The 24,473-nt window shown below is 42.1% G+C and overlaps 2 long non-coding RNA genes across 2 annotated transcripts; both read left to right on the top strand.

Annotated features, from left to right (window-relative positions):
• The first annotated feature begins 16,929 nt into the window (after nt 1-16,929).
• Nucleotides 16,930-17,464, top strand: LOC310730466. Its single transcript, XR_014534847.1, has 3 exons — nt 16,930-16,946; nt 17,017-17,196; nt 17,416-17,464. It is a non-coding gene; the product is annotated as an uncharacterized lncRNA (long non-coding RNA).
• Nucleotides 17,465-17,575: 111 nt separating this feature from the next.
• Nucleotides 17,576-18,399, top strand: LOC310729504. Its single transcript, XR_014534577.1, has 4 exons — nt 17,576-17,639; nt 17,697-17,759; nt 17,846-17,998; nt 18,310-18,399. It is a non-coding gene; the product is annotated as an uncharacterized lncRNA (long non-coding RNA).
• The last annotated feature ends 6,074 nt before the right edge of the window (nt 18,400-24,473 follow it).

The raw sequence follows: 24,473 nt of genomic DNA, 5'->3' as shown, positions 1-24,473 counted from the left end.
AGAGACTGGAGCCTTAATCCAGCCCTTTAGACCGCTCGGCCACGCTACCGGTAGGGAAGTCGGGAGATGAGACCACCAGCTTATGGAGGAGATGCGGTCGCAGCCGGCCATAACGTCAGCGGCATGCACGAAACACGCTTAACAAAAGACTTTTGCTTGAGATCAAAGTGATACAAAAACACACAACAGGCTGTGCAGAATTGGTCGTCCATTGCATTGCCCTCTGATTGTCAACAATCATCCACATATAATAACAGGATTCAGACGCAAGTTTTTTTTGCCACTGTCGTTTTGCCACAGCTGCGACGATCCATCATGGAAACAGACAACCTTTGCAAAATAGACAGCAACAAAAACAGCTTCGGAAATTCCTCTAAAGGTAACGGCACACTTGCGTCTTCTGCCAATGGTAAATTTTGGTTTGTTGTCTCAGGTGGCCTCTTGAGGCCACTGAAGGCATGTACGTGGACAGCAAGAAAGACGGGGGCCACAATCCCTAGGGAAGCCTTTGGAGGGTCGCAATGCTTAGGCAAACCTCACAGTTTCAGAAATTCCTCTTAACAGTCAAGTATGGCTTTACTGAGTAGCATTATATCCTGAGGCCTTGTGATAGAAATAGCAAAAGAGCCAGAAGTTGTTGCAAATCTGACACTAAGATACAGCCTTGCGACGAGGGTGGGACTCGAACCCCACGCATGCAAAGCACAATGGATTAGCAGTCCATCGCCTTAACCTCTCGGCCACCTCATCCGATAAAGATGACTGACGGCACTGCTGAAGAAACGAGGGGCTTTTATTTTATCGCGCACAAAAGGGAGGTGCAGTGTGTTATGAGATGGGCCAAGGTTTATAAATAGATACTTGGCCAAGCTACCTGTCGCCCAAGGACCCCTTTGGCTCGTGAAAGAAAAAAAATTTAAACGTCCTTCCTGCTAGCATCCTCAGAGTCCATTTTTTTTCCCTTTTCTACAGTGGCATGTTATCTTGATAATTTAATTAGGAGGTGGAACATTGTCTCCCAAGGTGTGAAGAGCATTATTCGCCATGAACCTCGACACTTTCTCATGTACAGCCTTTGTAAAAGAAAAAGTGTCACATAAAAGCAAATCAGTGTATGGCTTTACACTGTACACTGCTCTGCATAATCCAGTCTTTTAATGTTTTCTGAAAATAAGCTTAGTATGTGTCATTTGGACCTTTTGAATATACAAAAAAAAAAATAATAATCCTACCATTTTATTTCATATTGGTTCGGACAATTTTGCAGATTAAGAAAAAGCTCTACTAGGAAATTGTGATCAAGGATTCCTTCATGGCAATCTGAACACATAATGCCATGAAGGTATCAGATTTTTGTGTGCAATATCTTCCTATATGCAAATTTTTAGCTGGCCTAAGTACACTTAGGCCAGAGTCATTTTTAATCATACATTTAATAAATGTCACAATTTTATATGAGCCACCTTTCATTGGGAATAAGTGTAAGAATGTAGTGCTTAAATGTGATTAGCAGAGAGGTGGACATCGATTAAGATCACAGATAAGGATGAGTATCGCTTCAGAGTGAAGAAAAGTAAAACCTATTTCAAAATCCTTTCACTTCAAGATCTGCATGTGGTCAGTACATGGTTGAGGAGAAGAAATGCTGGAACACAGCTCCTTAACACTGCAGCAGCACGGTTTGCAGTCAACCCCGTAGATAATTAAAACGCCAACAAAATACATCCACGACTTTTGAGCGTTCATTATTTGGCCTACAAATGGTCACCAAAACAAAAGTCTAGGTTTCATTTGAGATCACTGGCTTGAACACTTGTTTTGTTATCATGATAGCTGAGCATGGTCTCTGACTGAATCCTTTACATTGTAATTAAAATTCAATTAAAACTTCATATGATATCGACAAGAACCCCACTGGGTTTTCCAGCACCGTTTGGAAGCTAGAAGAGTAGATCCGAGCCACTCTTTGCCACAAGATGTGAGTCTCGTCTTGGTTGCTCACAGTGAGCAGAGTGGCGCATCGGAAGCGTGCTGGGCCCATAACCCAGAGGTCGATGGATTGAAACCATCCTCTGCTAACTGGAACCTTTTTAATACCTCAGTCACATTTCTCAATGGCAATCTGAACACATAATACCATTGAGGTATCCGAATTCTGTGTTCAACATCTTCCTATATGCACATTTTCAGCTAGCCTAAGGATAGTTAGGCCAAAGTCATTTTTAATCATACATTTAATAAATGCCACATAATTTTATATGTGCCCCATTTCATTGGGAATAGGGGTAAGAATGTTGTGCTCGCATGTGATTAGCAGAGAGGTGGACATAGATTGGGATCACATATAAGGATGAGTATCACTTCAGAGTGGGGAAAAGTAAAAACCTATTTCCAAATCCTATTACTTCACTATCTGCATGTGATGAGAACATGGGTGAAAAGGACAAATGCTGGATTCGAATGACCTGCCAACTTTGTGCACCAAACAGAAAGATTCCCATTGGTTTCCTTTTAATGCAGGCAAGCACCAGTTGACAAAATGATGAATGTGCAGGGGTCATGGAAAACCTTCCATAATCAAGGCTGAGAGGATAAGGTGACGGACCTAATATCCGTTGGTGTCTCCCTGCGCCATGTTAAAATCATGCCTACTACATTAGTGATCTTAGTGTCTTACAAATTCCCCACAGATTGTTCTGTCAGAACACAGCTCTTTAACACTGCAGCAGAACTATTTAAAGTCATCCGCATAGATAATTAAACCACGATCGAAAAACGTCTTCTACATTTGCGTGTTCAACATATCAAGTCAAGAAGCTTTTATTGTCATTCAACCATGTATAGCTGATGCAGTACACAGTGAAATGAGACAACGTTCCTCCTGAACCCAGGTGCTACATAAAACAACAGTAAACAACAGTCACAGAACAGAAGAACACAGGGCCAGGAACTAAGATCCTCGCCACATAAAGTGCATGTGTGCAACTGGTCCAAACAGTGCAAAAGACATCACAAGACAGTGCGAGACAACACAGGACAGTGCAGGACAATATAAAATACACAAAATATAAAAATAAAAACAACAATAGCTCCGCCAGTAAAACCTGTCGTAACAAAATAAGGTGCACAGTAGCAGAAAAATGTAAACAGAGAAATGTAAACAATTGTGCAATTCTACAATAGCAGCAATCAAAAATAAAGTGATCAGTGACCAAAGAATTTGGACAGAATATTCAGCAACAAATGGCATGTAAACATTATTGCGACAATGAAAGGTGTAAATGGTGTTGAAACCTGGGTGTGCGAAGTGTATGTGTGTTGAGTCCGGTTGTACAGATCAGTCACACAGTTGTGTGTAAGTGTGTGTGTGTGTGTGTGTGTGTGTGTGAGTATGTGTGTGTGTGTGTGTGAGAGAGAGTTCAGTTCAGATGTTTGTTGAGGAGCCTGATGGCTTGCGGGAAAAAACTGTTGCACAGTCTTGTTGTGACGGCCCGAATGCTTCGGAACCGTTTCCCTGATGGTAGGAGGGTGAATTGTGTGTGTGACGGGTGTGTGTGGTCATCTACAATGCTGTGTGCTTTGCGGATGCAGTGTGTGGTGTAAATGTCCATGATAGAGGGGAGAAAGACTCAGATGATCTTCTCAGCTGTCCTCACTATCCTCTGTAGGGTCTTGCGATCCGAGACGGTGCAGTTCCCAAACCAGGCAGTGATGCAGCTGCTCAAGATGCTCTCGATGGCCCCTCTGTAGAACATGGTCAGGATGGGGGGAGGGAGATGAGCTTTCCTCAGCCTTCTCAGGAAGTAGAGACGCTGCTGGGCTTTCTTGGTGATGGAGCTGGTGTTAAGTGACCAGGTGAGGTTATCCGCCAGATGAACACCAAGGAATTTGGTGCTCTTGACGATCTCCACTGAAGATCCCTCGATGATCAGTGGAGAATGGTCTCTCTGTGCTCTCCTGAAGTCAACAACCATCTCTTTGGTTTTGTCCACGTTCAGAGACAGGTTGTTGGCTCCACACCGGGCTGTTAACCGTTGCACCTCCTCTCTGTATGCTGACTCGTCATTCTTGCTGATTAGACCCACCACGGTCGTGTCATCAGCAAACTTAATGATATGATTCGAGCTGTGCGTTGGTGCACAGTCGTGAGTCAGCAGAGTGAACAGCAGTGGACTGAGCACACAGCCCTGAGGGGCTCCAGTGCTCAGTGTGGTGGTGCTGGAGATGCTGTTCCCGATCCTGACTGACTGAGGTCTCTCAGTCAGGAAGTCCAGGATCCAGTTGCAGAGGGAGGTGTTCAGGCCCAGTAGGCTCAACTTCTCAATCAGGTGCTGAGGAATGATTGTGTTAAATGCTGAACTGAAGTCTATGAACAGCATCCTTACATAAGAGTCTTTGTTATCCAGATGGGTGAGGGCCAGATGGAGGGTTGTGGAGATGGCATCGTCCGTGGAGCGGTTTGGACGATACGCAAACTGCATGGGGTCCAGTGCGGGTGGGAGCTGGGTCTTTATGTGCCTCATGACGAGCCTCTCGAAGCACTTCATCACGATGGGTGTGAGTGCAACGGGACGATAGTCATTGAGGCAGGAGACAGAAGACTTCTTCGGCACAGGAATGATGGTCGTCGTCTTGAGGCACGTGGGAACAGTGGCGCTGCTCAGGGAGATGTTAAAGATGTCAGTGAATACATCTGCTAGTTGTTCTGCACATTCCCTGAGCACTCTGCCAGGAATGTTGTCAGGTCCAGCAGACTTCCGTGGGTTAACTCTGCATAGAGTTTTCCTCACTTCAGCTGTGGTTAGACAGAGCACCTGGTCACTGGGAGGAGGGATGGTCTTCCTCGCCACCACGTTGTTCTGCACCTCGAACCGGGCGTAGAAGTCATTCAGCGCATCTGGGAGGGAGGGGTCACGGTCACAAGCAGGTGATGTGGTCTTGTAATTCGTGATCGCCTGGATGCCCTGCCACATGCGCCGGGTGTCTCCGCTGTCCTGGAAGTGGCCATGGATTCTCTTGGCGTGTGCGCGCTTCGCCTCTCTGATGGCACGGGACAGTTTGGCCCTTGCTGTTTTTAAGGCCGTCTTGTCCCCTGCTCTGAAGACAGAGTCTCTTGTTTTTAGCAGCGCACGCACCTTGGCGGTCATCCACGGCTTCTGGTTGGAGCGTGTAGTGATGGTCTTGGAAATAGTCACGTCATCAATGCACTTGCCGATGTAGCTGGTCAACAGTGACCAGCTACATCAATGCACTTGCCGATGTAGCTGGTCACTGTTGACGTGTATTCCTCCAAGTTGATGAAATCGCCAATGGTTGCAGCTTCCCTGAACATGACCCAGTCAGTGCATTCAAAACAGTCCTGGAGAGCAGACATGGATCCTGCTGGCCAGGTTCTTACTTGTTTTTGAGCTGGTCTTGAACGCCTGCTGAGTGGTCTGTATGCTGGGATCAGCAAAACAGAGATGTGGTCTGAGTACCCGAGGTGGGGGCGGGGCGTCGCCCGGTATGCGCCCCGGATGTTTGTGTAAACAACGTCCAGCGTGTTTTCTCCTCTGGTTGCAAAGTCCACATTCTGATAGAATTTGGGAAGCACAGTCCTGAGATTTGCGTGATTAAAATCTACGGCGACAATAAACAATCCGTTCCCTAACCCTAACCCGCTCGCTTTCCGCATTTCTGCTTCCTCGCGCAGCGCTTCCGATTCCCCCTCCTCCGCCCGTCCTCCGCAGGCGATGCAGAGGTCTGGAGGCCTGGTTCTCGGAGCACGCCGAGGTCGCGTAGTTTCTGCCGCAGGTCATCATTTATGGTGTTGTTTGGGTTGTTTCTGAGTTCTTTCAGTGTTTTGCGGTTGTACACAAGCACACCGGTTGCTCCGATGACCATGTGTTGTGTAAGGCGGGCTACAAAATAAAGTTAGCACCATTTTGGGTCCGGAGCGGCCGCTGCGAGCTACTGCCGCGCCGCCATCTGAAAAAGGGCCATATGACCTAGACAATGGTCACCAAGGCACGAGGCATCAACCCCTGGCTGTCAGGATGGCCGAGCGGTCTAAGGCGCTGCGTTCAGGTCGCAGTCTCCTCTGGAGGCGTGGGTTCGAATCCCACTTCTAACAGATGTTTACCTTGTTGGTCAGTTTTTCTGAACTGAGCCCGTGCAGGGGAGACTTGTTGAGTTGATACTGATACTGAGTTGATACTGAAAAAACATGAGAGAAAACTATTCAACATGCTGACCCTGTTCGATTCCCCAGTTTGCTTGGATAATGCTCAAGTCCTCTGCTGCTTGTTTGATTTTGAAATATTTTGGCAAAATTTCACTGAATATCGAAGACTCATCCGAATGCTTGAACATGTCTTTGGACAAAAATAGTTGAAACCTCGCTGTGACACACCAGTCTAGCTTTCATTTGACATCACTGGCTTGAACACTTGTTTTGGTATCATGATAGCTAGGCATGGGCTCTCATTTGAACAGAATCTGGTTCCAGGAATGGCACAAAAGTGTGCAACTGTGTGGCTAAATCTGTGTGTAAATAAAGTGTAAAGGGAAAAGAATGAAATGTCTTATCTGCTAGTATCCTCAGATTACTTTTTTCGTTTCTATAGTGGCATTTTATCTTGATAATTCAATTAGGAGATGGATCATTGATGAACCATGACACTCTCTGATTTACAGCATTTGTGAAAGAAAAGGTCTCACCTACAAGTAAATCAGTGTATTGCATAATGTGAACAAGTGAAAAGGACAGATATCACAACAATGCTGTACAGAGTACACTGATCTGCATAATCCAGTCCTTTATTGTTTTCTGAAAATAAGCTTAGTATGTGTGTTTTGGACCTATCTGGTTGTACGGAGGAATAAATACAAATCATTACTTTTTGACTAAAAAAGGCTAAACTTGAGAAAACTGAAAGAAAAACTGTGTGCAGTGCAGGATAACCTTTGTATTCTATTTGACAAGAGCTCGTGAGACTGTTTAACATAGAGCTAAAACGAGCACTTCTTGACTAGCATTTACAGTGACCCTCGATCTCGACGGATCTAGGCTTTGGACCCGCTGATCAACGTCTGCAGTATTAACGGAAGGAGATCTACTGTATTTGACCAAACTTATAGATTGGTGGGATTCGAACCCACGCCTCCAAAGAGACTGGAGCCTTAATCCAGCGCCTTAGACCGCTTGGCCACATTGTCTCCCAAGGTGTGAAGAGCATTATTCGCAATGAACCTTGACACTTTCTCATGTACAGCCTTTGTCACATAAAAGCAAATCAGTGTATGGCTTTACACTGTACACTGCTCTGCATAATCCAGTCTTTTAATGTTTTCTGAAAATAAGCTTAGTATGTGTCATTTGGACCTTTTGAATATACCAAAAAAAAAAAAATCCTACCATTTTATTTCATATTGGTTCAGACAATTTTGCAGATTAAGAAAAAGCTCTACAAGGAAATTGTGAATAAGGATTCCTTCATGGCAATCTGAACACATAATGCCATGAAGGTATCAGATTTTTGTATCACATTTTTAATCATACATTCAATAAATGTCACAATTTTATATGAGCCACCTTTCATTGGGAATAAGTGTAAGAATGTAGTGCTTAAATGTGATTAGCAGAGAGGTGGACATCGATTAAGATCACAGATAAGGATGAGTATCGCTTCAGAGATACGCACGTTTTGCCGTCAACCCCATAGATAATGACTTTTGAGCGTTCATTATTTGGCCTACACATGGTCACCAAAACAAAAGTCTAGGTTTCATTTGAGATCACTGGCTGACTGGATCACTGGCTGACAGATCACTGACTGACTGAATCCTTTACATTGTAATTAAAATTCAATTAAAACTTCATATGATATCGACAAGAACCCCACTGGGTTTCCCAGCACCGTTTGGAAGCTAGAAGAGTAGATCCGAGCCACTCTTTGCCACAAGATGTGAGTCTCGTCTTGGTTGCTCGCAGTGAGCAGAGTGGCGCAGCGGAAGCGTGCTGGGCCCATAACCCAGAGGTCGATGGATCGAAACCATCCTCTGCTAACTGGAACCTTTTTAATACCTCAGTCACATTCCTCAATGGCAATCTGAACACATAATACCATTGAGGTATCCGAATTCTGTGTTCAACATGTTCCTATATGCACCTTTTCAGCTAGCCTAAGGACAGTTAGGCCAAAGTCATTTTTAATCATACATTTAATAAATGGCACATAATTTTATATGTGCCCCATTTCATTGGGAATAGGGTTAAGAATGTTTTGCTTGCATGTGATTAGCAGAGAGGTGGACATAGATTGGGATCACATATAAGGATGAGTATCACTTCAGAGTGGGGAAAAGTAAAAACCTATTTCCAAATCCTATTACTTCACTATCTGCATGTGATGAGAACATGGGTGAAAAGGACAAATGCTGGATTCGAATGACCTGCCAACTTTGTGCACCAAACAGAAAGATTCCCATTGGTTTCCTTTTAATGCAGGCAAGCACCAGTTGACTCAAGGATGAATGTGCAGGGGTCATGGAAAACCTTCCATAATCAAGGCTGAGAGGATAAGGTGACGGACCTAATATCCGTTGGTGTCTCCCTGCGCCATGTTAAAATCATGCCTACTACATTAGTGATCTTAGTGTCTTACAAATTCCCCACAGATTGTTCCGTCAGAACACAGCTCTTTAACACTGCAGCAGAACTATTTAAAGTCTTTCGCATAGATAATTAAACCGCGAACGAAAAACGTCTTCTACATTTGCGTGTTCAACGTATGACCTAGACAATGGTCACCAAGGAACGAGGCATCAACCCCTGGCTGTCAGGATGGCCGAGCGGTCTAAGGCGCTGCGTTCAGGTCGCAGTCTCCTCTGGAGACGTGGGTTCGAATCCCACTTCTGACAGATGTTTACCTTGTTGGTCAGTTTTTCTGAACTGAGCCCGTGCAGGGGAGACTTGTTGAGTTGATACTGATACTGAGTTGATACTGAAAAAACATGAGAGAAAACTATGCAACATGCTGACTCTGTTCGATTCTACAGTTTGCTTGGATAATGCTCAAGTCCTCTGCTGCTTGTTTGATATTGAAATATTTTGGCAAAATTTCACTGAATATCGAAGACTCATCCGAATGCTTGAACATGTCTTTGGACAAAAATAGTTGAAACCTCACTGTGACACACCAGTCTAGCTCAGTCACACGCTTAACAAAAGACTTTTGCTCGAGATCAAAGTGATACAAAAACACACAACAGGCTGTGCAGAATTGGTCATCCATTGCATTGCCCTCTGATTGTCAACAATTTTTTTTTGCCACTGTCGTTTTGCCACAGCTGCGACGATCCATCATGGAAACAGACAACCTTTGCAAAATAGACAGCAACAAAAACAGCTTCGGAAATTCCTCTAAAGGTAACGGCACACTTGCGTCTTCTGCCAATGGTAAATTTTGGTTTGTTGTCTCAGGTGGCCTCTTGAGGCCACTGAAGGCATGTACGTGGACAGCAAGAAAGACGGGGGCCACAATCCCTAGGGAAGCCTTTGGAAGCAAGAAGTCGCAATGCTTAGGCAAACCTCACAGTTTCAGAAATTCCTCTTAACAGTCAAGTATGGCTTTACTGAGTAGCATTATATCCTGAAGCCTTGTGATAGAAATAGCAAAAGAGCCAGAAGTTGTTGCAAATCTGACACTAAGATACAGCCTTGCGACGAGGGTGGGACTCGAACCCACGCGTGCAAAGCACAATGGATTAGCAGTCCATCGCCTTAACCTCTCGGCCACCTCGTCCGATAAAGATGAATGACGGCACTGCTGAAGAAACGAGGGGCTTTTATTTTATCGCGCACAAAAGGGAGGTGCAGTGTAAGATGTTTTTCACACTGTTTCACACACATTTCTTTGTCTGTTCAGTGTCTATAGAATATTTACGATGTTAGTCTGTAAGGTAAACAGGGAGTCCTTATCTGGGCTCACACATCTCCGGCTAGTATATCCTTTTGTCTAAACAGGAAACAAGTTTAGGACAGCCTTTTCTCTGTATGTGTATATATATATATACGTTCTGTGTCTGCAATAAACCAGAAGAGGAAGAACATTTGCTGCATTCTCTGTGCTGTGTATTTCTTCTTCTCTGGTATCAGAACGGCACCACGGGCATAACAGGTCGTATGGAAAACCTCTCCAAGAACTAAGTTTCATTTGGGCATGATAAAAATCTAACAGTTTTGGTGTCAGAAGTGAGATACTTTCTGGCAATATCCGAAGGGAGATCACGCATTAAGGTAAGTTTTAGGATACATCCTTGTTTGCAGGGATTGTCCCGTTTGCCAGCCAATAGGGCTGCATGTGTGTTCGTGTCTTGGTTATGCATTAATTGATTAATTAATGATAGTCCTTTGGTGGGATGATTTTGTAGCGAAATTGTTTTCCTCACCTTAGATGTTAAGATGCAAGATTAGAAGAAGTTTTTTACGGTCTGTCTAATATAGGCGATATTGTCTGAAGTATCCAAAAGAATCCACGATAATTTTTATATGGCTGAAAAAAATAGATAAATTAAAAATTTATTGTTTAAAACAAAACAAAAAAAAAAAAAGTGAGAGAAAAGAGAAAAGGAACTAAAGAAAAACTGACATTTTCAAAAGACTTTCAAATTTTTTAAAAGACTTTAATCTTGTTTTGGCTTTATAGTCTATTTTTTTCTCCTAACTTACAAAATTTGTGATCCAATTGGAGAGACTGGATTACCTTTTTTGTTTGAAGACTGCGATCCCCCTGGTGCCTAGCACAGCTGTGTTGTCTGAGTGTTAAGTGTTGTGTGTCTGTTCTTTGTCCTGTGTAAAGAAGATGGGTCATGACATTTCTCGCTTACTGCCGGAAGAAAATCCCAAAGATTGGATGTATAGGAATAGTGCTCGTTATTGAACTAATCCTTATTTAGATCATTTGGCATTTTGGAGTGAAATTGTGTCACATCTAGGTTTCTACTATGGTCTAGGTTAAGTTAACCCGTTATGCTCCGCACTGCAACAGGAAGTGGTGCATTCCAGCCTCAGCACAAAACTCAAGGAGAAGGAAAAAGGGGAAGTTCATCTATTAGGGAATAGATAGAGTTCCAATTTCATGTCCTGTAACTCACCTTTTGCTTGTTGTGACACCGACTGGTACAATTTTTTATCATAGCTTTACAATAATTCCAAATTCGCCTTTAAACCTTTTAGGAAGAGATATAATGCACAAAATGGGAATTGAGATTCTGTTTTTTGAAACCAATGTTTCACTGTCTTTTCCTTCTGTCCTCATGCTCTCAACCGAGCCACAGCCACATCCGGAAGATTTCTTACAGGGTAGTACAGAGGTCCTGCCTGATGAACCAAATTTAGGTAAAGTTAACCCTAAATTATGGGCCTCCCACAAAGATGAGGCAGGTTTAATCCAGGTAAAACCAAATCATGCACTCATGAAAACACACCATTCGATTTTCGTGAAACAATATCCATTGTCAAAAGAGAAGAATGTTGCCATTGCTCCAGTTATTGACAATTTATTGTCACAAGGTGTTTTGATCGAGACACATTCACCTTATAACACACTGATTAATCTCATCTTGAAGGCAGATAAAAAATGCTGGAGGTTAACACAAGATTTACGTGAGATTGATAAAATAGTTTTTCCGTTAGCTCCTTAGGAGCCCGATGTAGCTACCATTGTTAATTATATACAAGCGACTCACAGTTTTTTACTGTGATTGATCTTTGTTCTGCTTTTTTCAGTGTCCCTTTGGCCTCAGAGACGCAGACACTTTTCGCGTTTGCCTATAGGGGACGTCAATTCACCTGGACCCGTCTTCTTAGGGTTTCGTTGACTCGTCAGCCGAATTATACTAAACCTTTTTACCTTCGTGTGCACGAACGTGGTGGTACGGCTGCGGGGATCCTAGCCCAGGAACACGGTGACTGATATCGCCCTGTTGCGTATCTTTCCAAATCTTTAGACAACATAGCACAAGGGTTGCCTTCGTGCTTGCGTGCAGTGGCTGCTGCGGCTCTGATGGTCCGGGATGCTGAGAAAACGGTGCTGTCACATCCTTTAATACTGTACACCTCACATCAGGTAACAGCTATTTTAAACAACCTCAACACACAAGATATGATAGCACAACGTAGATCTGGTTATGAAACCACACTCTTGGCAACGGAAAACTTAACTATTAAGCCTTCTTCTAAGCCACATTCAGCTGTAGTAGCTCAGCGTGATCTGCTAGACAATATTGACTTAGATGGTTTTGACGACGCACATGATTGCCTTAAACACATTGAACAAGAGACCTCTTGTAGGCCTGATCTTTAAGATACGGCCCTGGAAGTGGGGGATTGCCTATATGTACAAGGTTCATGTTCAAAACCTTCTGATGTGTATTTATGTTCAAAACCTTCTGATGTGTATTTATGTGGATATGCGGTTGTAAGATTACCTGATGTAATAGTTAAAGCTAAACCATTACCATACACATCAGTACAAGCTGCAGAGTTGGTGGCACTTACAAGAGCATGTCAGTTGTCTGAAGGTAAAGTAGTGACTATATACACTGATTCTAAGTATGCTTATGGTGTTGGGCATGATTTTGCCGAAACATGGAAGCAAAAAGACTTTAAAACAGCTGATGGAAAGCCCATAGCACATTTTAATCTCATAGGCGACTTTTTAAAAGCTGTTCAACTCCCTGCCAAAGTGGCCATAGTTACACATATGCCACCTGTAGGAAATTTTAGATACCTGTTGGTTATAGTTGACAGATTCAGCAAGTGGCCAGAAGCATTTGCATGTGCGACAGAGAATGCTAAAACGGTTGTCAAAATATTAACGAAAGAGATCATCTCTAGGGGGAGTGGTGGCTCCAGCGGTTAAGGCGCTGGGTTGTCGATCGGAAGGTCTGGTGTTCAAGCCCCGGTATCGCCAAGCTGCCACTCTTGGGCCCTTGAGCAAGGCCCTTAACCCTCTATGCTCCGGGGGTCCCTTACGAGGGAAATGTCAAGGTCCGTGACATGGGGCCGCCTTCCCGTGGGCTCACCACCTGCAGGAGGGACCGTAAGGGACGGTGCTGTGAGGATTGGGCAGCAGTCGAAGGCGGGGGCCTGCTTAGACTGCTGCCCGCGCGACCCGAATTACGGATAAGCGGGAAAAAATTAATGAATGAACCTTTTCCAACCCCATCGGTCAGGGGACGCACTGCCATTTCTTCCTTAGGTAACCTGGAAGTGATGGTGGAGGACTAAGTTTCTGCCCTGGCTGAGAAATTGAATTCTATCAGTGCTGATGTCTCATTAACTCTTCCTCTGCCTACAGATAAGCCAAAACACCCTTTTGTGCCTAATCAGCAGGTCCTGATAAGAAGTCTGAAGCCTACCAAGGTCGTTGAGCCGAAGTATCTGGGTCCAGCGACTGTTCTAGCTGTAACCAGAACTGGAGTTCTGACTGATTTTTAGCCACAGTGGATACACGCAAGCAGGATCAAAACAGCACCCACTTATTCTATTCTATGCACTAATTGGTCTGTTGGCCTAAGAAGCCTGCCTAAGTGAGTATTTAGGGCTGAAACAGTTGAGAGCCCACGGAAAGATCCTTTCTTTATAGTAGAAAGGGGGTGAAGATCTGACTCACTTGACTGTTTAGCTTACCCTGATACCTGCTCTAGGTCTAAATTCTATAACAATATGTGCATAGTTGTAACTAGACTCCGAATTTTTCTTATTTTCTTAAACACATAATTCAGAGAGTATACTGTTACGTATACTTTATAATACTGCTTATAGACATATTGAACAAGCACTGAGAAACAATTGTCTCATGACGTCTTGGAGAACATGAAACAAATGCTGAACAAAGTTTTTTTGAGAAGATTAAGAGTTTGTTTACAAGTGTTGAACACTATTTTATTTTAGGAATGATTCTTTTATTGATTGTTGGAACTGTACTTTGTATGTTGCCATGTTTGATGACGATGGTAAGACAGGCCATAAAGGCCTCGATTGGAGTGGTGATGATGAAGGATTATATGCATGTTGGGAAATAATGAAATGGAACCTGTATGTTTTCTCTGTTCTGGCACCGTTCTGGTGGTGGAATGAACTTTCCCTAAATGTCCGTACAGCAGAGTCCCTGATTATCTTCAAGCGACGACTGAAGACCTACCTCTTCCTGAAATACCTAAATTAGCACTTTCCAAGTTTGTAGAATTCGAGTTATATTTATATTAATTTGTAATCTTGCGTACCAGTGTAGATTTATTCATTACTAGAGATTTAAAGCACTTTTGTACGTCGCTCTGGATAAGGGCGTCTGCTTAATGCCACAAATGTAAATGTAAATGTTTTGTTTGTCTTTATCTTTTCCATTTGCAGTTTATGTCACCGATTCTGTTCCCTGGATGAACATCCTATGTTTTGGTGTGTGATGCTAAATCATAAATTTTTTAAAGTGGCCATTGTTAGTGTTAAGATGTTTTTCACACTGTTTCACACACATTTCTTTGTCTGTTCAGTGTCTATAAAATATTTACGATGCTAGTCTGTAAGGTAAACAGGGAGTCCTGATCTGGGCTCACACATCTCCGTGTGTATAGTATAGTATATCCTCTTGTCTAAACAGGAAACAAGTTTAGGACAGCCTTTTCTCTGTATGTGTGTGTATATATATATATATATATATATATATATATATATATATATATATATATATATATTTATATATATACGTTCTGTGTCTGCAATAAACCAGAAGAGGAAGAACATTTGCTGCATTCTGTGTGCTGTGTATTTCTTCTTTCCTGATATCAGAAAGGCACCACGGGCATAACAGGTCGTATGGAAAACCTCTCCAAGAATTAAGTTTCGTTTGGGCATGATAAAAATCTAACAAGTATCCACGCACAATTCTTACACTAGCTTTATTGTGGCTGAAGAAATTGCCTGCGCTGCAAAGTCTTTTTTCAGAGGGTGCATTTTTGAAGCAGTGCATGCTGAAGGTCTGTGAGCAGGTGTGTCCTGACCAGATACAGACTTTTAAAAATGTCAGTTTATCAAGAAACACCATCGTGGACCGAGATAAGGAACTAGCAGGAAACCTGGCAACACAGCTGGCCAAAGAGACACGCAGCTACATAGCTTTTTCATTAGCTCTTGATGAAAGCACAGACAACATGGATACAGCGTTTATCAGAGGCGTCAAGTCAGATCTTTCTGTCACTGAGGAGCTGTTGGATGTAGCTGCCATGCATGGGACATTTTTGATGCGGTGGGGAAGTCCGTAAGTAAAAATGCATTGCCATGGGAAAAGTTGGTGGGATTAACTACAAACGGTGTACCTGCAATGTGTGGAGGAAAAGCGGGCTTTGTTGGACTAATGAAGGAGAAACTGCAAAAAAAGTAACTGTCACACGCCTCTGATAACGTATCATTGCATTATCCATCAAGAAGCTTTGTGTGGAAGGGTGCTGGGGATGCATGATATAGTGACCACAGTCATGAAAACAGTGAACTTCATTCGGGCTTGTGGCCTAAATCATCGTCAGTTTCAAATGTTCTTGCAGGAGATGGGTTCGGAGCTTGGCGACGTGCCGTACCATACAGAAGTACGGTGGCTGAGTAGGAGCAAAGTCCTCAAATGATTTTTTTGAGCTTAGGGAAGATATTTCTCTTTTCATGCAGAGTAAAGGAAAACATTTGTCTGAACTGTCAGATCCAAACTGGCTGTGTGACTTTGCTATGTTGTGTGACATAACCAGAGGTGGCAAAAATACACACATCCTTTATTTAAGTAGAAGTACAGATACTCATGTTTTAAAATACTCAGGTAAAAGTTGAAGTACTGATTATACTTTTTTACTAAAGTGAAAGTAAAGAAGTCTTGGTATTTGAGGTGTGGCTTTATATGCATCCACAGGTGTGCCACCAATTAACTCAAATGGAATCAATTAACCTATCAGAGGCTTCTTAAGCTCAGAATGAAATCATCTGGAGTTTTTTTTTTGTTTAAAGGCACGATAATCTTAGTGTATGTATACTTCTGAATTTGATTAAAGTGATAATAAAAATACATAAAAATCCCCCCTCGCTCGATTCTGACATTTAACAAATGCAAAAAATTTGATTTAAAACAGAAAAGGTTTACTCTGATTTAATGTATGACAGTAAAGAAATAAAAGTTTTTGTGTTTTTTTCTGAACTGTATGTAAATATCTGGTTTCAACTGTAGATAGATAGCCTAGTGGGTTAATGTCAGGGTCCCCACAAGGATGAGTTTGAGAGTTTGATTCCAGGGGGGTATTCCAGAAAGCTTGGTTAACTTACCATTTGATAAATCATAACCTCTGGGTTGATTTACCCCAAACAGGCATACCATGAGTATGTCGGTTCCAAAACACCTGAGAAGAGTTAGTTTAATCAACCTCCAACTGGTTACCCAGAGTTAATGTGCGTGCACGGTGCATATATAAAGACATTTTCAATGGATCGCTGATTTCACGAGTCACCATGGAAACTCAAAGCAAAAAAAAGATAGCTGCGTATTTCACAGAGGTGGAGTTGGAGGTTTTAATGCATGCTTATGAGGAGTTTAAGCCAATAATATTAAAAAGAAGCAATACAGCTGCATCGGCTAAAGCAAGAGAGTTGGCTTGGCAAAAAATAACGGACAGAGTAAATGCGTGAGTGTATTAAATTACAAATTTGGTATTGGCTCCCGTTTTATTATAATGCAAAATAATGAAGTATGACTTATACATCCTTTTGAATATGTTATATCACTATGAAAGCATTTACTTTTCCTGCCATTTATTTCTTTAGTTTAAAATAATAATGTATATTTCTTATTTAATAAGGTGTAATCCTTCTGGAGCCACAAGAACTTTAAGCCAAGTCAAAATAAAACTTAAAAACATTCTGCAAAAAGGTAATATTTGATTACACAATTACTGAACTATTATTATAACAGTATATAGTATATTCATTCTGTCATGTAGCTAATAGAAAGAAGACTGAAGCCCGTCTAACTGGCGGGGGCCCACCACCACCTCCCCTCACCCCATCTGAGGAGCTGGCTCTGTCCCTTAATAAAGGGCGACCAGTGGTTGCTGGCATTCCAGGGGGCAGTTCATCGCACACACCATGCACCACAAGTGATGGTGAAAAAATGGTGAAATGTAAGTTTACCTCTATGATTTTTTTCATTTTTTGTCCTAATAAATTACTCTCTCTGTCACTTAAAGGCTTTTTGAACAAGATTAATTTTTATGTAGGCTTATTTTATTTAACTGCATATGATGGATAGGCTACTGTGATCTTAGTCTGACATGTTACTCTTTTCATGTATTATTTTCTTTGATAATATTGAGAATTTAATGGGTTGTGTGTTCTTATAGATACTGATGGACGTATTGTATTATTGGACCCTCCAGAAAGAACACTGTCACAGTTGTAAGTGATTTGTTGTCAGGTACCTTTAGTTGCTTTTAGATATTTTTTTTTTTTTGGTCAGATAATGTATACTTGAATATTTCTCCTGTAGGATGAAGATGATAAAGATGACAATAAAGAGACCACATCTGCTGTGACAGAAGTGGACAATGCTGGTAGATCCACTGAGGTATGATGCATACCATTATAATGTATAGAGTAACAAACTGTCATTGTCCTTTCACAGTACATACCTAGGGATTTGCCCACAGATGAGGGTCCTTCAACCTCAGCACACAATCTAAGCAGGGTAAGAATTTGTGTCCAGGTGTCCATATTTGAATTTTATTGTCTGACCAAACAATCTCATTTATTACATTTTTTCCACCTTAATAGTTGCCAGCAAAGAAGCTGTATAAGGTCCATCTTCAAAAACAAATAAGAAAAAGTGACATGGAGATGGACGTTATACAGCTTCAAATGGAAGAGAAAAGGCTCCTCATTAAAAAAGCAGCACTTGAAATTGAATTACTGGAGCATCGCCTTAAGGTGACAACTTGTCTGAATATTAATCTGTTGCATGTTAAAAGTGTTGTGTGAGTGAGTGTGTGAGTGTGTGTGTGTGTGTGTGTGTGTGTGTGTGTGTGTGTATATGTATGTGTGTGTGTATATATGTATGTGTGTGTATATATATATATATATATATATATATATATATATATATATATATATATATATATATATATATATATATAAAATATGTTTGTGTGTGCGTGCGTGTGTGTGTGTGTGTGTATGTAGTATGTGTAAAGCAATTTAAAAAAAACATTTTATTGAATTTAACTTTTATTGTTTTTCAGGAAATAAAGAAATAAACTGCCTGGCAGACCAGTGCAAAAAAATTTATAAAAGTAATTTTGACAGATCCTGTCTCTCAAAAGTCTTCCGTCTCTGTTGGCCTTTAAAATCTGTAGGTGTTCCACTGGGCCATCTTCCTTAATACAAAGAGGGTGTCTCTCTCCTCTTATAGGGGCAATATTGTGAAGCACAACACAAGCCACTATAATGTCACATGCCCTCTCTGGACTAACCCACGCAGACACTGAAACCGAGATTTGAGGATCCCTATAGACATCTCCACCTTGGCCCGTGTTCGGCTGTGAGCCAGTTTAAACCGTGTCTGTGGTCCAGGCTCAGGTTCAGGGTAGGGTGTCAATAAATAGGGCAGACAAGGGTATCCTCTGTCCTCCAGCAAGTAACAATTGTACTGTCCTGTAATGATTGAAGTGTATAACACAAATATAGTAAAAAGGAAAAAAAAACAATTGTATAAAGCAAAACATACCCTGCTGGCTGAAATGTCTGGCATAATGATGACTCGCGGAAAATTCTGGCATCATGCACAGATCCTGGCCATTTTGCCTTGACATTGGTAATGATTTGGGTTGCCTCACATATTACCTGGTTAGTGGAAAAAGTAATGACTTTAATGATTTTAAGAAGGGAAAAAAGTTGTTACCTGCACATTGATACTATAAATAGATTTCCTATTAACATAGTCTCCCTCATTTATTGGTGGAGCTTTAATAGGAATGTGAGTGCCATCAATGCACCCAATTACATTTGGAAACCCTGAAACAGAAAGTTATGGAAGTATGAAGTGTGTGTGCGCATAATGAATACATGTATAGATATAAATAATATGACTAAATATTAAATATGCGTCATAGATTTTACTACAAAGGACAAACGTGCCACTCTGTGGAATTCGTCTTTAATAACAAGCAAAGGTTTATGGGCAGGGAACTGTACAAACGTGGGTAAGAACTGTTTAAGTGCCAGACATACTGTACGAATGGCTCTACACACAGTTGCCTTTCCCACATGCTCTAAATCGCCCACACTGTACAAAAAAAGGCTATGCACAGAATGTTTTCGCTAGCATGAAACAAAGTATGAACCCTCCAAAAAGCACACATGCTTTTCAGCAGTTGTCACTCAGTGGTTTAAGGTTTGTGCCTCATCTAAACATGCTTCCCAGTCTGATCTCTTCCATGGTTCATTGGATTAAGGCTGGTGCCTCGTCCTAGACTTAACACTCGACACACACTCATTACTCATCTCAGCCCATTCCACCATCATCAGTCCTGCTTTCTGTCTGCTAGTTGTGATGTAGGTTATGTTCCTGCTTCCCAAATCTTTCTTTAGCTTTATATTCTTGTGTTGATGGTTCAAAGGTAGATAGACCTGCTCTAAACAAACCTCTCAGCCTGTCTTCCCTGATGGTTCAGTGGGTTAAATCAAATGTCTTGCTTTTGGTGGGGTTCAGGGTTTGAATCCTGCTTTCTGCCTGCCAGTCGCGATCAGGATTCACTTCCTACATTTTTTTTAGCGATATATTTTTGTTTTAAATGGGTTGAAAAGAAATATAGACCTGCTCTAAACAAGCTTTCCAGCTTGTCCTTCCTGATGGTTCAGTGGGTTAATGCTGGTGCCTTGCTAATGGTATGAATCAGGATTCAAATCCTACTTTGTTCCTGCTAGTCATGATATGGGTTTGCTTCCTACCTCTGTCGTTAGCATTATATTCTTGTCTTGATGGATTGAAAGAAAAGATAGGACTGCTCTAAACAATCGTCGCAGCCGGTCCTTCCCGATGGTTCAGTGGGTTAAGACTGGTATTTCGCTGTTGGTGGGGTTCAGGGTTCGAATCCTGCTGTCTGTGTTTTTGTCTGGTCTGAATTACTTGCTTTGAAGCACGAAACAAAGGATAAACCCCCCAAAAACAGAAGGTGAGTTGTGGGACTTGATGGCTTTGTGATAAAAGCCTTACCTCTGCGCTCAGAGGTTGCTGGTTCGAATCTGGCTTGTCCCCATACTGGGTAGGCTGTGTGGAAAGTAGTGTGTGGTGAGCAATGGAGTTGTTAACTGTGAACACAGGCTGTGAAGACCTGCTGCCTCAGAAAAAGTGAAGGTGATAGGTTTTTGGCAGACTTTTTCCCTATATATGCAAAACTAAGTCGAAATTGGACTTACTTTTTTGGACGTTTTTGCTTCATAACCCTCTGTTTTCAGCTTCTCAAGCGCTGGGGGGGCAGATACCCGGATATTGCCCCCCTGCTTCAGGATACACCATCGGAAACCGTTCACATCCAACCGTCCACGCAGCCATACCTGACCAGCAGAACCTTCGACACTCTTAACTTTGAGCCCTGGCGGGGGTTTAAACCAGCAACCTCTCAATCCAGAGGCAAAGCGCTTCCATTTGAGCCACAGGATCTCCTGCAAGAGCCTGAATTTTAGGACCTTTTTTGGTTCTTTTAAAACTTTTTAAACAATTTAAAGGAAAGCTAAGCGGTAGGAATCGAACCGGGTGAGTCAGATAGCAGCGACCACTTCACTGACCATTACACTAACACAGGAGAGGGAAAGAAGCATTTGCTTATTAGACTCTTGTCTTTTCTATAATTAGGACACCACTGTTTTCTCTTAGATCATAATGGTAGAGGGTCAAAACTTCTCCGTCCTGTACATTCTCTCAGTAACCAGAAGTCTATGAGAAGTGACTCAGGTACAAGAACCACATCTCCAACACCTGCAGCACTAATATACCATGATTTACCAGAAACCAATTTTAATGACCTTTCATTGTTCTGTTTTTAAAAACTTCTTATTATGTTCAATATGAAACTGAAGGTAAGAGTCAAACAAGGAAAGTCTTACATTAGAGACCAAGACATTAACTGCTACACCACCACCGGACAGATAGCGAAGGGTTTGCTTATTATATATATTCCTTTGCTGCTATTCCAGTTCAACTTTTATCACACTTTATCCACCACAGTAGATGTTCATCTTTAAATAAAGCATGAAAGCAAATAAAAGCCAAACAAAAAAAAATTAAAGCTTACAGCACCTGGTATTCCCAGGCGGTCTCCCATCCAAGTACTTACCACATCCGACTCTGCTAAGCTTTCGAAATCAGACGAGATCGAGCGTTCTCAGAGTGGTATGGCCGTTAGCAAGAGTTGCTGTTCCAAATTGCCAATTTATTTTTGCCTTTCAGTTTGTTTGTTCGCTTATATGCCTTTTCTGCTATTCCAGTTCAACTTTTATCACGCTTTATCCACCACAGTAGATGTTCATCTTTAAATGAAGCATGAAAACAAAACAAAAAAAAAAATTAGGCTTACAGCACCTGGTATTCCCAGGCGGTCTCCCATCCAAGTACTAACCAGGCCCGACCCTGCTTAGCTTCCGAGATCAGACGAGATCGAGCGTTCTCAGAGTGGTATGGCCGCAAGCGAGATTCGCTCTTCCAAATTGCCAATTTATTTTTGCTAGTCAGCGTGTTTGTTTGCTTATATGCCTTTCCTGCTATTCCAGTTCAACTTTTATCACACTTTATTCACCACTGTAGATGTTCATCCCTAAATAAAGCATGAAAGCAAAGAAAAAAAAATTAAACCTTACAGCTCCTGGTATTCCCAAGCGGTCTCCCATCCAAGCACTGACCAGGCCCGACCGTGCTTAGCTTCCGAGATCAGACGAGATCAAGCGTTCTCAGAGTGGTATGGCCGTAAGCAAAATTTGCTCTTCCAAATTGCCAATTTATTTTTGCTTGTCAGCGTGTTTGTTTGCTTATATGCCTTTCCTGCTATTCCAGTTCAACTTTTATCACACTTTATCCACCACGGTAAATGTTCATCCTCAAATTAAGCATGAAAGCAAAGAAAAAAAAAATTAAAGCTTACAGCACCTGGTAGTCCCAGGCGGTCTCCCATCCAAGTACTAACAAGGCCCGACCCTGCTTAGCTTCTGAGATCAGACGAGATTGAGCGTTCTCAGAGTGGTATGGCCGTAAGCACGATTTGCTCTTCCAAATTGCCAATTTGATTTTGCTTGTCAGCGTGTTTGTTTGCTTATATGCCTTTCCTGCTATTCCAGTTCAACTTTTATCACACTTTATCCACCACTGTAGATGTTCATCCCTGAATAAAGCATGAAAGCAAAGAACAAAAAATTAAAGCTTACAGCACCTGGTATTCCCAGGCGGTCTCCCATCCAAGTACTGACCAGGCCCGACCCTGCTTAGCTTCCGAGATCAGACGAGATCGAGCATTCTCAGAGTGGTATGGCCGTAAGCGAGATTCGCGCTTCCAAATTGCCAATTTATTTTTCCTTGTCAGCGTGTTTGTTTGCTTATATGCCTTTCCTGCTATTCCAGTTCAACTTTTATCACACTTTATCCACCACGGTAAATGTTCATCCTCAAATTAAGCATGAAAGCAAAGAAAAAAAAAATTAAAGCTTACAGCACCTGGTAGTCCCAGGCGGTCTCCCATCCAAGTACTAACCAGGCCTGACCCTGCTTAGCTTCTGAGATCAGACGAGATTGAGCGTTCTCAGAGTGGTATGGCCGTAAGCACGATTTGCTCTTCCAAATTGCCAATTTGATTTTGCTTGTCAGCGTGTTTGTTTGCTTATATGCCTTTCCTGCTATTCCAGTTCAACTTTTATCACACTTTATCCACCACTGTAGATGTTCATCCCTGAATAAAGCATGAAAGCAAAGAACAAAAAATTAAAGCTTACAGCACCTGGTATTCCCAGGCGGTCTCCCATCCAAGTACTGACCAGGCCCGACCCTGCTTAGCTTCCGAGATCAGACGAGATCGAGCATTCTCAGAGTGGTATGGCCGTAAGCGAGATTCGCGCTTCCAAATTGCCAATTTATTTTTCCTTGTCAGCGTGTTTGTTTGCTTATATATGCCTTTCCTGCTATTCCAGTTCAACTTTTATCACACTTTATCCACCACGGTAAATGTTCATCCTTAAATTAAGCATGAAAGCAAAGAAAAAAAAAATTTAAGCTTACAGCACCTGGTAGTCCCACGCGGTCTCCCATGCAAGTACTAACCAGGCCCGACCCTGCTTAGCTTCTGAGATCAGACGAGATTGAGCGTTCTCAAAGTGGTATGGCTGTAAGCGAGAGTTGCTTTGTCAAATTGCCAATTTATTTTTGCTTGTCAGCGTGTTTGTTTGCTTATATGCCTTTTCTGCTATTCCAGTTCAACTTTTATCACACTTTATCCACCACTGTAGATGTTCATCCCTAAATAAAGCATGAAAGCAAAGAACAAAAAAATTTAAGCTTACAGCACCTGGTATTCCCAGGCGGTCTCCCATCCAAGTACTAACCAGGCCCGACCCTGCTAAGCTTCCGAGATCAGACGAGATCGACCGTTCTCAGCCTGGTATGGCCGTAAGCGAGATTTGCTGTTCCAAATTGCCAATTTATTTTTGCTTGTCAGCGTGTTTGTTTGCTTATATGCCTTTCCTGCTATTCCAGTTCAACTTTTATCACACTTTATCCACCACTGTAGATGTTCATCCCTAAATTAAGCATGAAAGCAAAGAAAAAAAAATTAAAGCTTACAGCCCCTGGTATTGCCAAGTGGTCTCCCATCCAAGTACTAACCAGGCCCGACCCTGCTTAGCTTCCGAGATCAGACGAGATCGAACGTTCTCAGAGTGGGATGGCCGTAAGCGAGATTTGCTGTTCCAAATTGCCAATTTATTTTTGCTTGTCAGCGTGTTTGTTTGCTTATATGCCTTTCCTGCTATTCCAGTTCAACTTTTATCACACTTTATTCACCACGGTAAATGTTTATCCTTAAATTTAGCCTTAAAACAAAGAAAAAAAAAAATTAAAGCTTACAGCACCTGGTAGTCCCAGGCGGTCTCCCATCCAAGTACTAACAAGGCCCGACCCTGCTTAGCTTCTGAGATCAGACGAGATTGAGCTTTCTCAGAGTGGTATGGCCGTAAGCACGATTTGCTCTTCCAAATTGCCGATTTATTTTTGCTTGTCAGCTTGTTTGTTTGCTTATATGCCTTTCCTGCTATTCCAGTTCAACTGCTAACCAGGCCCGACCCTATTTCAAAATCCTTTCACTTCAAGATCTGCATGTGGTCAGTACATGGTTGAGGAGAAGAAATGCTGGAACACAGCTCCTTAACA

This window comes from Silurus aristotelis, assembly GCF_946808225.1.
Source record: "Silurus aristotelis genome assembly, chromosome: 8".
Taxonomy (NCBI): domain Eukaryota; kingdom Metazoa; phylum Chordata; class Actinopteri; order Siluriformes; family Siluridae; genus Silurus; species Silurus aristotelis.
The sequence above is the reverse complement of the archived record's forward strand: the minus strand, read 5'-3'. Positions and strand labels throughout refer to the sequence as shown.